This window comes from Erpetoichthys calabaricus, chromosome 2, assembly GCF_900747795.2.
Source record: "Erpetoichthys calabaricus chromosome 2, fErpCal1.3, whole genome shotgun sequence".
In the NCBI taxonomy this organism is placed as follows: domain Eukaryota; kingdom Metazoa; phylum Chordata; class Cladistia; order Polypteriformes; family Polypteridae; genus Erpetoichthys; species Erpetoichthys calabaricus.
The window spans coordinates 184,594,598-184,608,104 of NC_041395.2; the positions used below are offsets into that span (position 1 = coordinate 184,594,598).

At 36.3% G+C, this 13,507-nt stretch overlaps 1 protein-coding gene across 2 annotated transcripts in view; it reads right to left on the reverse strand.

The window, feature by feature from the left end:
* tspan4a (tetraspanin 4a) overlaps nucleotides 1–13,507 on the reverse strand; it is a 486,888-nt gene that overhangs the window by 39,769 nt on the left and 433,612 nt on the right. The gene's annotated exons all lie outside the window — the stretch shown is intronic.

Consider the following 13,507-nt stretch of genomic DNA (forward strand, 5'->3'; position numbering starts at 1 on the left):
AAAAAGGATACTCAAATATCAAAATGTCAATCTGGAAGCCCATGCATCTAAACTGGAAGGAGAACTACTATACTGATCCATTTACTGATTCATACTGTCTACTAAATATGATCAATTTTGAACCTATTGGTTGTTTCTCCATACTGTTCTTGTTTCTGTCATTTCTATTTATTGGCATAAAGTGTACTATAAAGCCTTATCTGTTTTCAAAATATGGCAGCTTTACCTGTTCCTTAGTGACATATCCTTGTGCAAGAAAATAAAAAAATTGCTAACACAATTTCCACTAATATAAAAAAAACACTAAGTATGAGAATACCCAGTTTCTAGTTGCACAAATATTACCACTTGCCTCTTCTAAAGTAGAGGAAATGGGACTGGCCTCATAGCCATTATATCATTCAGTTTTTAAGGTAACTCTGGGACTTTGCTGCACATGTTGTGGAATGCCTGTTAGGTACAGGCAGGTTCACAACCTAACTCAGTGCATCATACAGCAGATGTCTGCTGCCTCCTACAGATAAATAAAACTTAACTGAACCATTCTTTGTAGGATATGCTGTTCACCTCTAAAACCTTCACTCACTATCATTAAATCTCAGCTCCTGCAAAAATGTTCCACTTTTATTGTCACCTGCCTTGGTCATATACTTGATAGCATCAGAGTGTTGAAGACATCACTGCAGCTGCCTAACACAACCAATACTGGAAAAACCAACAGCAAAAAAAAAAAAAGAACATAACAGAACTTAACAGTATACAGTATATAGTACATTATGAAGATCATATAAACATATACATATAGTCTATGGTGGCTAAACTATTTAAACTGTTGGTTAGAGCCCTGGTGTTCATCCAAAGCAAATAATTTGGATAAATTTTGAGGAACTGTCTAGCTTTTTCCTAATAAATTGGTCTCTGCCAATAATAGTGGGGATTTATGGTGTTACCATAAAGCGTTGCTGTGGTAGTACAAGCCAAATTCCAGAAAGCAAAATGAACATTACGAGTGTTTTGTGTGGTGTAATTCCATTATGTTAGACCTCAAGAGAAAAACAATGAGGTAAAAGGAGGGTAAAATGTTCTGTTTATCTTTTTTAACCTTCCCTCAGGGGTTTTAGATGAATTTTCCTCACCTTTTTAGAAAACATGCACTGTATATGAACCTGAAACGACTATTTATGGGTTTCACTTTGTAAGTGGCCAAAGATTAGTTCCAGTGTGCTAAAATATGTGAATTACAAGTACCTAGAAATTTTGGGTTATAGTGTTACGCTGTTACGTAAGATGCAATCTTGATTTTCTCACACTAGAGAACAATATGCCTTTGGAGATTTATTCCTGCTAAGTCAATGAGCATATAAAGGGGAATAGCGTATGAAGAATGTACTGTGGCAGAACATCTCTTGAACTCAATTCAAGGTCTTGCTAGCTTTCAACTCTGACGACAAAAGAAAATGTTGCCACCGTAGAGTGAACTGTAATGATGAGTCACAGTGAGTGAGATGGCAGACAATATGGGGATTACTTATAGGTCAGCTGAATCCATCCTTCATGAACAATTAAAATGAACAAGGTGTGTTCATGTTGAGTACCCAATGTGTTGACTCCTGAAAAGAATCATCACCTCATCCAATGTTTAAAGAAATTCAGACTGGGAGAAATTTATAAGGCATTACATAAGTGGGAGGAGCACTTCCATAAATCACTATGACCAAAGAGTCCAAACAACAATCAAAACATTAGAAACACTGTGATTCTACAACAGCAAAGAAATGAATGGTCTAAGTGCAAGTAAGATCATTGGCAATTTTTTTATGATATTGGGGATGCAGTCTATATTGATTACAATATTAATACTATTAGGTTGATTTTTTGTGGCAAGTAATAATAATAATAATAATAATAATTCATTACATTTATATAGCGTTTTTCTAAAGGGAAAGCAGCAAGGGCAGCTGTCAATCTGCTTTCTACTTCACAATACCCCATTCATACTGCCTGGCTATAAAGGCTACTGAAAGAAACTGGGTTCAAAGTAATACCACACTATCCTATTCTGTAAGCCTGGCCCTATGTAAATACTCTGTGGACCTCAATCTGAAATACAATCTATTGATGTGTGAAGATTTCAAGTCACCTACAGAATAATGGCTGCATAATTAAGTCAAAACATTTTATCTTAGTGGTATAAAAAAGCATTAAGAACTTCACAAGTAGTATATTAGTGATTATGAGTTTATACTAAAAAACTAAACATATTTGGTGATGATGTGACCCTTATCAGGTCAGGCTCAAAACCCTTTGATCATTCCTTCATCAAACTGAAAGTAAGCAAACCGGAATTTAGAGCATGACATGTAATGTGTGCTAAATTGGCACACAGAACATAGCTGGTTATGATGCATTAATCTTTTTCACAATTGAGCAAGGTCAGAATTGCAGCCATACAGAGATCAGTGTTAGGGCCACTGTGCTTTTACACTTATTGTATACAGTATAATAAATGTAGTGTAGTGCTCTGTCATGGTGATGGTGATATATGCCAAAATACAGTTAAATGAGGAGTGCAAAAGAGAAAGAGAGAGAAAAGGATATTAACAGGCATGGACTATGATGGACCAGAGAGAAGATTTCTCACTTGGTCTTTGGATCACTTTTGTTTAAAAGGTGGCCACCTTGAAGAATTACCTGACATTTCCATTCATGTGCTGAGGATTTAACACAAGGAATGAATGGGATGGTTTGGTGGATCAAGTGATTGGGTGAGCTATCTTAAACCTTTTCATTTTAGGATAGTCCGAGACTAAAAATGATTACTACTTTCTACAAGAAGTAAAGAACTTTGTGGACATTGGACTTTTTCCATTTGTGTCATTTGTACATTGTAAGTGTTGGGGTGTGGGGTTATGCATTTGATTGTTGTTGATCATTTTTCTATGACTTGTATACAATTTTTAAATTACATTTTTGTTCTCTGCTTAGAGAATATTGAATTATTCTCTGTTTAATCTGTCCGATGCATAAAGAGGTCCAAGGGCAGTATAAGGTGGAGTTGCGATCCAAACAGAATACATCACTTAAAGGGCAGAGAATTATAGCGACATTATGGCCAGAGCATTACAGTAGACAGGTAGAATCATCTAGTGGACTTTGACATTTGTACAAAATGTATGTGAACTATAACTATGTACTTGGAAAGTGTCTTGAGGTCGTGTGTATTATTGAAAGAGATGTTATTAAAATAAAAATATAACAATCAAGTTAGTTGTACAGTATTTGTTATTGACATAAAATAATGTGGGACAGCAGGCACCCTAGAGCCATGCAATAAATACAGGTAAAAATGCAAGATATTAATATTTGGACTAATATGTGGTAAACTAAGTTAAATATAGTTTCACCCACTTAAGTTCTGAAAGCTCTAAGCAAGAAGATACACTAACTCTCCATAACTAGGCAAGGTACATAAGTGATTAAGCAGTCTAATAAGATGCTGGAGTTTGTAAGTTACAGTGTACATACAGTGTACAGAAAATGTCAAAGTTGCAATAAAATTGCATTATGCATTTCTGAGGAAGAAGATTGTTAAGAATGGTAGAGCAAATCCAGAAGATATTTTTGACCAGACACAGACCACAGAACGTGAGAGATGAAACTTTAGTAGTTCACTAAATCTGAAAGTCCACAACCACTTTGCTGAGGCAGCAACCTGATTAAAAGGTATTTCTTCTGTTATGTTGGTGAAAAATATAGAGACAAATTTCATGTTTGGCTACGGTGGTACATCCCCATCCAAGGCTGAACTGTGGGTCTCACATTCATCCATGCATCTACATGCAGAAATGACACAAAAACAACTATGAAATTGGCTAGTAAAGTGATTTGGTTTGTGTAATGCAGTGAGTTGTTTTCTGCTGTTGTTTTGCTTCACAGTGTAATAGTCAATGCCATTTTGTTCATTCATCTTCTTTATCTTACAGAATTCCATATTGCTTGTACTCTAAATCATACACTTTATAATTGAAATATATCTACTAAAAGTGACAGATCTTTTATCAATAGGCAACCCAAATTCTGGGATGCATTACCTGCCAGTATGAGAAATGCTCCTACGTTTTCTGCATTTAAGGCAGATAACACATTATTTTAACACTGTATAGTCCTTTGAGAACTGTGGGTAAGGTTGTTCATTGTGCATTATAATACTTATCATCTCATGTTGTGGGGAGACTATAACTATGACGTTATGTGAATCATTCTCTTCCTCTTTTCCTAGCATGAGAACAGAGTGTCAGAGTTGATGCAGAAAGATGGCATTACTGGTGAAAGACGGCTACCTAATTGGTAATAGCTTTGATAAGTTATTATAACAAAGGAAAGATTAACTAGTTTTTTTGTTATTTGGTTAAAATCTTTCCACTTGTGATGATTAATTTGTAGCCTTATCCAGCAGTACTTGTTCCAAAGAGTGATGTTCACTCAATTATATTTGTCTTTTTTGTAAGTGGTTTTGGACAAAAACATGTCCTAATTGAATAAATGAAAATGTAATGGGTCATCAAGCTGCCAGTTATGTGCACCCAGGAACTGCTACCATATGTCCTTCGAGTGCTGATGGTCATTCCTGTGCATCCATGCTCCAGGACTGCCTAATTCTAGGGCTCTCTACAAAATAATGAAGCTTAGTCCCACCTTGTAATGATAGCCCAGTTTCACTGATATGTGCAAAAAGGATGTACAAGCTGTACAGTCTGCTGGGGTGATGTTAGGTCCTAGATCATGCCTTGCTTGCGGCCCTGGTTCTGTTCAGGTCCTAATTCTTGCACAGTGCATATATGCTGTAAGAAATATACTATATTAATTCATAAACTTGCTTAGTCCAATTTAGGGTCACAGGGAACAAAACCCATCCAAACAACACTGGTTGGAAGGTAGGAAACAACTCAAGACAGGGCACCAGTCACAAAGTACAGACATGCGAACATCTAAACTCACTCACACTGGGGACAATTTACAGATGCCAGTTAACCAAACTTGTACATCATTGGATATGTGGAAGCAAAGCCAACACAATAGGCAGCAGTGAAGATCAATCAATATTCAGTGCATCACTATAGCATGTCTATTTAAGCTTTTAACTCATATATGAAAGTTGATTATGAAATATTATTCTGTGAAATGCAATATATATTTTATTTCTGCTTTTCCTTTTTAGTATAGATTCTTGCATTTTGTTTTCATTATTGTGGTTTATCAGTATTTGAGAAAGTATTTCTTTGTTTCCGATATGAGAAATTCTAAAGACGAAAAGGAGGTGAAAATCTTTTATTTGAACACTGATTGGTTTATTGTACCAATACAATATTAGCTTAAAGTTACGAAAAGTGTTATCACACCCTGGAGTTTAACAGCCTTACAACCACTTAATCTGGATATGCTGGTGGACCAGAACCACTAACCTGCTCTACCCTTGGTCTTCTGAATTACCGCCCTTCATAACATCATACCATCCAAATTTCTTGGCACATTCTGACAGCAACTGAACAAGATAACAGCCCAAACACTGAGAACACCACAGCTAACACAAAAAGAGAGAAAGCATCCTAAGCGCTTTATCCCTTGAATGGACTGTCCACTGGATGATTCATTGATGCAAGCTAAGTGTAACATAATTATTGGTGTTGTGACTGTTTTTTGTTGAAGTGGCAATTTTGTCAACTTTGTGGCTTTGCAGAGCTAGTTTATGTGGAACTATTTTTTCCACAGTGCATTTCCTAGCATTGAACCTGGTCCATTTGTGGGGCTAGCACACCCTGCTAAACACCCAGTAACAGGTACAATCTTCACTATCCACACAGACAACAACTGGGTGCAGGATTTGAATCCAGGATTCAGAATCTCTGTGGTAACAGAGCTGATCACTTTACCATTCTGCCACCTATATACATAATATAATTTATTACTGTATTAAATGTATAAATGTTTGTGACATTTTAAATTTGTTCTATGAGAGGGTCATTACTTGTATGTCAGATTTTCAAAAGAATTACTTTTAACCCAGCTCTCCACTCTTTTCCCTCAATGAAAAGGCAGTCCCACCTTTTCAGATATCCGATTATAAAACTACTCAGCCTGGGATTGTTGTCAGCCACAGGGAATGTCATAATGGAATAACTTGTCTTAGGAGCTGCAGAAAACTAACAAGCCCCTCAATCTGGGGATGAATTAAAGGTCAATACTATGTTTTAAGAAAGTCTTTCGAATTAATTATTTGTTAAAGGTAGCATCTGTTTAGAAGATCCCAGTGTGAATAAAATATAAGTTGTAGAAGACAAAATCAGCAATTTTCTTTGAAGTTGTAACTCTGACAGGATCGGTATCAGTTTGCCTAGCAGATTTAGGAAACACTGAAGAAACAGCCCTCCTGCCAGAGAAATAAATATTTATAGACTAGGGGTAGAGATATCGCTACAGGTATTTAGATGAGCAGTGAGGGAAAGAGGTGATGTCAGGTGAAATGAATAGAAGATAGATTGATAATGAAAAGTGGCCTCCAAAAACAAATGAAATTACAGTAGCTTTGCTGATTAGATAAAAGGCACTAACTTTTATAATGATTGACGGTGTTCTTATATAGTAATTACTCTGCAACCACACCAATAATGACAGAGTAACTAAACATTGTTACTTGACTTTGGTTGACATAATATAATGGTATAGGCAAAAATTTATTTCATACTCCATATTCAACTGTTAACACACTAAGATTTGTTACACTAGTGCTGGTCAATCCATTAGGCGACACAGGGCACCATCTTCACAAGCCAATTTTGCTTTGTCTGGGACTGTGTGTGCTATGCTCTACATGTTCCTTGAACCCTTAAGAATGTGTGCCTTTTCTAACCAAGATGTATGAAAAACATTGGTTTTGTTTTTCAAAGACATTTTCCTACTATTAGACTGGCAGATGCTGCCCTATTTGAAATCCTTTACTGTTATCTGTGAGATAACTCATCCATTGCTAGTCATACGTGTCCCATCATTCTCGATTTTATACGTGTCCAGTGAACTGCAAGTAGAGATGGAGGGCGGCTGTTTGATGGCATTTGCGGCAGCAGGAGAGCTGAAAACAGGCTGTTGGATTATGAGAAAAAGTGATTTGTTGTGTTATAATAGTGACAGCATTATAGGTTATAGTTTTAATGATAGTGAAACACACCAAGGTAACCATTTTGCACAAATGGTGAACTCTGTTGCCACTTTTGAATATGTGTGTTTTAAAAAGAACTTTGGGCAGCTTTCAAAGATGCCATTCGCTGTTCTCCAGGGTGCAAGACAGATGTATCAGATACAAATGATCTGTTCAGAAGTAATGATAGTCAGATGTAATTATGACTGAGCTACATAGACATGTATAGAAACTCGTCCAACACTGTACTTTGAAGCAAAATTCCATGCGATGAGTTGCTGACTTTTGTTTGTATGTAGTAATTCAAAAGTCTGATGCTGAAATGTACTTATCAACAAAACCTATACTTAAACTCCTTATGGACCATCCTGGATGTGGATCACAAGTGAAAAACGTTTAAACTTACCTGTCAGGTATTTGCTTCTTGTTGACAACAATTACTTTTCACTTGCACAATAGTAAGAAATCCTTTTTGAAAATAAAATAGTTTTCTGCAATGCCAGAATAATGTTTTTAAACATTTTTCTTCTCTGGTTCTTTCTCTCTCTTAAAATAGACAGATGATGGATTAGACTCTCTTTGTTTTTGATATTTGACATGGTGTTCTATTCTATGATGGTTATCAAGTAAGAATTCTAAGCTTTGGCATTGCGTGCTTTATCCCTCTCTGTCTCTCATAATCTCTGGTGCTGTTGTTGTGGCTGTTAATGCTGTCTATACAGTACACCTATTACATTCTTGCATACTATTTGCTGCTCTTGTGTACTGCATAGTCAAGTTTAGGCAACCCCTACATTTTGACTTTACCTGCTAGTTTTCCTGCTGTTCCCTCAGAACACCTATGGGGAGCCCCGAACAATGGTTCAAGCCTAGGGCCTAAGTCCATCACTGTGCATAATGCTGCTATCTGGACATCATTGACATCACCAAGTTCGGTGGTAATATCAAAGGTTTTATAGAGGTAAAAAAAATTGCACATTTAGCCTGAAGTTACTGTAATGCCACAATAATTAATCATTCTGCCTAAGAAGGTTGTAATTGGTATCAGGAATGAGGCTGCTGGTCATAATTCACATGACAATGTCATAAGAGACTTGCGGTAAGAAAGTCCAGGAAGGCAAAACTGTAAAGAGAAAAGTTCTCAATGTCAAGTTTCCAACTGTGTCCCTGTGTTCTTCATGAACTCATTTTAAAATAACAGTCTCAACCAACTGTACTAATTCCCTTTATAATTTTAAACACTTAAATCATGTTACCTCTTAATCTTCTTTTGCTTAAACTCTATAGGCTCAGCTCTTTTTATCTTTCTACATGATTCATCCCCTGTAGCCCTGGAATCAGCCTAGTCGCTCTTCTTCAGATCTTTTCTAGTGCTGCTATGTACTTTTTGTAGACTGGAGACCAAAACTGCACACAATACTCCAGATGAGGCCTCACCAGTACATTATAAAGGTTGAGCATAACCTCCTTGGACTTGTACTCCACACGTCGTGCTATATAACCTAAAATTCAGTTACCCTTCTTAATAGCTTCTGAACACTGTCGGGAAGTTGATTGCGTAGACTCCACTATGACTCCTAAATCCTTCTCATAAGGTGTACTCTGGATTTTCCGACCGCCCATTGTGTATTCAAACCTAACATTTTTACTTCCTAGGTGTAATACTTTACATTTACTGCCATTAAATTTCATCTGACACAAATCTACCCAAGCCTGTATTCTGTTCAAGTCGTTCTGTGATGATTTAATGGATTCCAAATTATCTGCCAAACTACCTATCTAGGTTTCATCTGCCACAAATCTGCCCAAGCCTTTCTGTAATTATATACAGTAATAGTTTCCAAATTATCTGCCAGTCCATCTATCTTGGTATCATCTGCAAACGTAACCAGCATGTTACTTATATTTCTATCTAAATCATTTATATATATATTTAAAAAAGCAGCGGCCCTAGCACTGATCCCTGTGGATCACCACTCTTAACTCTAAACATTAACCAATTTTGATATGGTTCCTCACACTATCACCCTCTGCTTCCTGTGTCTGCGCCAATTCTGCACCCATCTAAAAACATCACCCTGAACTCCCACTTCTTTTAGCTTGATGCCTAACCTCTCACATGGCACCTTATCAAATGTTTTCTGAAAGTCAAGATAAATAATATCACAAGCTCCACTTTGATCATATCCTTTTGTTGTTTCCTCATGTTAGTAAAACACCCATGCTGACTGTGCATGAAAAACTCCTGTACTTGCCATTTGCTGCTCAATCTTATCCTTAATAATTCCTTCCATTAATTTTCATGTGATGTATGCTATGCTTACTGGCCTATTGTTGCTTGGATCTGCCCGGTCACCCTTTTTATATAACGGGATAATATTTGCCATTTTCCAGTCCTTCAGAATATTCCCATTGCGCAGTGACTTCCTAAAGATATATGTCAAGTGTTTATATATGTACTAACTTGCCTCCTTAAGAACTCGAGGGTAACTATTATCTGGTCCTGGTGATTTGTGTGATTTCAGCCTATTTAATCTGAGCAGTACTTTTCCCTCTACAATTTCCAAATCCTTCAGTACCTCCTTAACAGTCCCATTTACTGCTGGGAGGTTATCCACTTCCTCACTTGTGAAGACCACTGAAAAAAGCAAGTTTAGAGCATTTGCTATTTCACTGTCTGTATCTTTTAATTCCCCTTTACTATTTCTGATGCACTTCACATATTCCTTGACCTTTTTTTTACTACCAAAATACTGAAAGAATCTCTTAGGGCCGTCTTTCACCTTATCTGCTATATTCCTCTCCAACTGCCTTTTACCCTCCCTAATATCCTTCTTAGCGGTTGCCCTAATGTTCTCATAAGCCCTACGATTCACTTTGGAGTTATAAGTCTTATATACCTTATATCCTTACATCCTACTTAGACTTTGCAGCATCTGCTCAGAATTTGCCCTACCGAAGTTCAACTTAACTATTTTAGTCTTTGCATCCATGCTCTTACAAAATACTGAGAACTATATTATATTATCATCACTTGACCCGAATGGTTCAATCACCTCTACCCCCTCAATTCTATCCTGATTATTACAAAATATTAAATCCAGATGAGTTTCACCCCGTGTTGGTGCTTTAATATACTGTGTTAAAAAACAGTCACTGATTAATTATCTGAATATTAACTGGGATAAAGTAAAGTCCCCCATGAATATAATATCCCCCTGTAAACTTGCCTTTTAATATTAATAAAATACTGCAGTGATTTGCTATTAGTTTTTGGTTCCTTATAAATTGGCCTCTTCATGTGTAGCTATTTTGTTGATGCTTTCTAAGTCATAATATATACTTGAAAATACTGGCCTGGTGATAACAACAGTAGTACTAAGACAATGGATTATTTCTACCACAATAATGTTTTACATATGTATATCAGAATGCATAAGAGGGACAAAGCAAAGTTGCAAAGCATTCCTTGGCAGAGTTCCTTCAAAATATTATAGCTCATTAGCTTTTCAGTCATTTTATACAATGTCTAAGAGAAGGGCGACCCCAGTGTCAGAAAGTTGGCAGAGTAGGAGAAATGAGCCATGACTGTAATTAAAGGCAAAAATTCTGCTTTCTCCTCCCTCCACTAAACCCAGCAGAAGGCAGCAGCTTTTCAGACAGCTGTCAGTTTGACATCCTGCTGCCACTAGTGAGATACACCCAAAGCATCACTATGGTACCTCAGACGTTCTGGAGAGGGAGAAGGGGAAACACTGGTGTCAGCTGGATAATTCTAAGTTTCTATTATGATATCCACCCATTCCCATTTATGGGGATCTCACAGGTTATTCAGGGTGTGTCTCACACAAGGATGGGAACAAATGGCTATATTTTCAACCTATAGTAAATATGTTTTTCTCTGGCACATTATGTGGGGTTGAAGTTTTATTTTTGCTGTAGCAGGTGAAATCAGATTAAATCAGGCCAGACTTTTTTATCTGTAATGCAATCTTGTAACCCTTAATATTTAACTGAAAAGTATTCCATGCCATTTGGTGATCACAGGCAGCCAATTGCTTGGTGCAACATTTGAAATCTGAATCACAAGGGTGGAGAGCTGAGGTATGTCAAATTCATCTGTTAAACACAGTGCGCAGCATACTAGATGTGAACAAGATGTATTAATTCATAAAATCTTTGTTTTAAACTGTTTATGCAATTCAGGGTAGTAGGGAGGCAGTGACTATCCTGGCAGCATTGGACAGGTGGGAACTAAAGCCTGACATGGCAAGGGTCACTGAAAGAGAGAAATATCCTTGATTTAAGTCCGAAGTCCAGAAGAGTTGTGAAAAATTGGTCTTCTGGACCAAGAGCAAAGAGAACACGAAAGAAGGGGCTATGGCAGAGCCAATACTCCATTAGGACAACACACATATCTGGGACACAGATGCACAGACATTAAAGGTAAACTTTAACAAAGTCTAGTTACAGTGCAGAAATAAGGTACGGTTCTCTGAAAAGAATGTTAGAAATTAAGGTACCGCAGTGTTTGCCTTGATTAGTGAAAGATGTCTTCTAAGGAAACTACATCTGCACCTACATCTGTCACATTTTCTAGCACTATGAACTGAAGATTAAGTTCAGAAATTTAGACCACAGGTGTCCAGCTCTGATCCTGGAGGATTGCAGTGACTGCAGGTTTTCAATCTAACCATTATTGACTTTAGTGACTAGGTTTTCTTGTAATTGTGGAATTTATTATGCTTATAAATATGGATATTTATCTTTTATTAATTTAGACTTATTGTCTTTTAATTCTATGTAAATGCGTTTTGTTGCACTTGTACTGAGCCGATTCCTGCCTTTTGTAAAAGGAAATATTGGCTTTATCTTCAAATCTGACATATGAAACCAGGAATGCTGTTTAGGACAAAGATGGATACCTTTACTAGAGGTGAAAAGTAGAGAAAAAAAATATTTTAAAATAACAAGGCTAACATTTGGTTCAAATGTACTTGACTCGGTAAGCATTTCATGCGAGTAATTAATCAAATTTGTTTCGTGGTTTCTATTTCACTCATTGAATCATGGACTAAAAACCATAGGAAGTACTCTGTATTTTAATAAAGTCAGTTTTGGGTGTGGAACTGTGAATAACAGATAAGGAATATAATTAATCATCTCTCTAGTTAACAAATATTATGTTGCTGAACCATATGTACTGTATCCGGCCTTTGTTTATTGTTTAACAAAATGCTAACTTATAGGCAATTAAGCCTAATACCTGCATTACCTGCATTATTATCATTCTTTAATTTAATATTATTTATTGTATCAGTATGCTGCTGCTGGAGAATGTGAATTTCCCATTGGGATTAATAAAGTATCTATCTATCTATCTATCTATCTATCTATCTATCTATCTATCTATCTATCTATCTATCTATCTATCTATCTATCTATCTATCTATCTATCTATCTATCTAATATTACATAAAGGGGGAATGACTATGGATGAAAATTTTGAATATGGATGAGGGTGGATTTCAAAACCTTTTAAATAAAAGCCAATGAATGTAAAATTATCTAAAATTTCTGAGTCCATATGTTTCAGAAATCTCGTATTTGATAACGTATTAATGTGGCTCATTTTTTTCTTCTAAAGAATTAACATTTTTTGCCTTAATTTTAATTGACTTGCTACTTAACACTCAGAGCCCTTTTCTTTTTTCCTTTATTAGCAGCCAAACAATAAGGTACAATATGAGCCAACACATGACCAGCTATCCTGTGTCCATCACACAGCATCTGAAAACAAAGAAAGGTGAATGTCTCAGTAATGATGATCTACTCAGGTTCACAAAACATTTGGATGGTGTACTTCAAAAAAAAAAACCTACCATTTTGGAAATGTCTTCTGTGTTATAATGAGAGCACATTCAGGCTGTGGAGTTAAATAATGGGTTTAAGTAATAACAAGAATCAGCTTCTAATTAAGAAACGTGTTGGAATGGAAATGCTTAGACCCCAGTGAATAAAAAGAACATATGCAGAGCCAAAGTGCCAAGAGTAGGTTGTATAACAGATTAATGATATTCAATATTCAATAAAAGTCACATGCAAAGACTGCAAGTACTTTTTGTTCTCGGTATTGAAAAGTATAGACTTTCCCTGTAGTCACTGAATTGGAAGAAATGGATAAGAAATGGACTTGATCACTAAAGAAAGAGTCAGGGACACAAAAAAGGGGTATTTCCTATTGATGGTAAACTTATTAGTGCCTTACCTATTTAACAACTAACTGAGATGTGGCTTTTCAGGCCTAAAATAAAC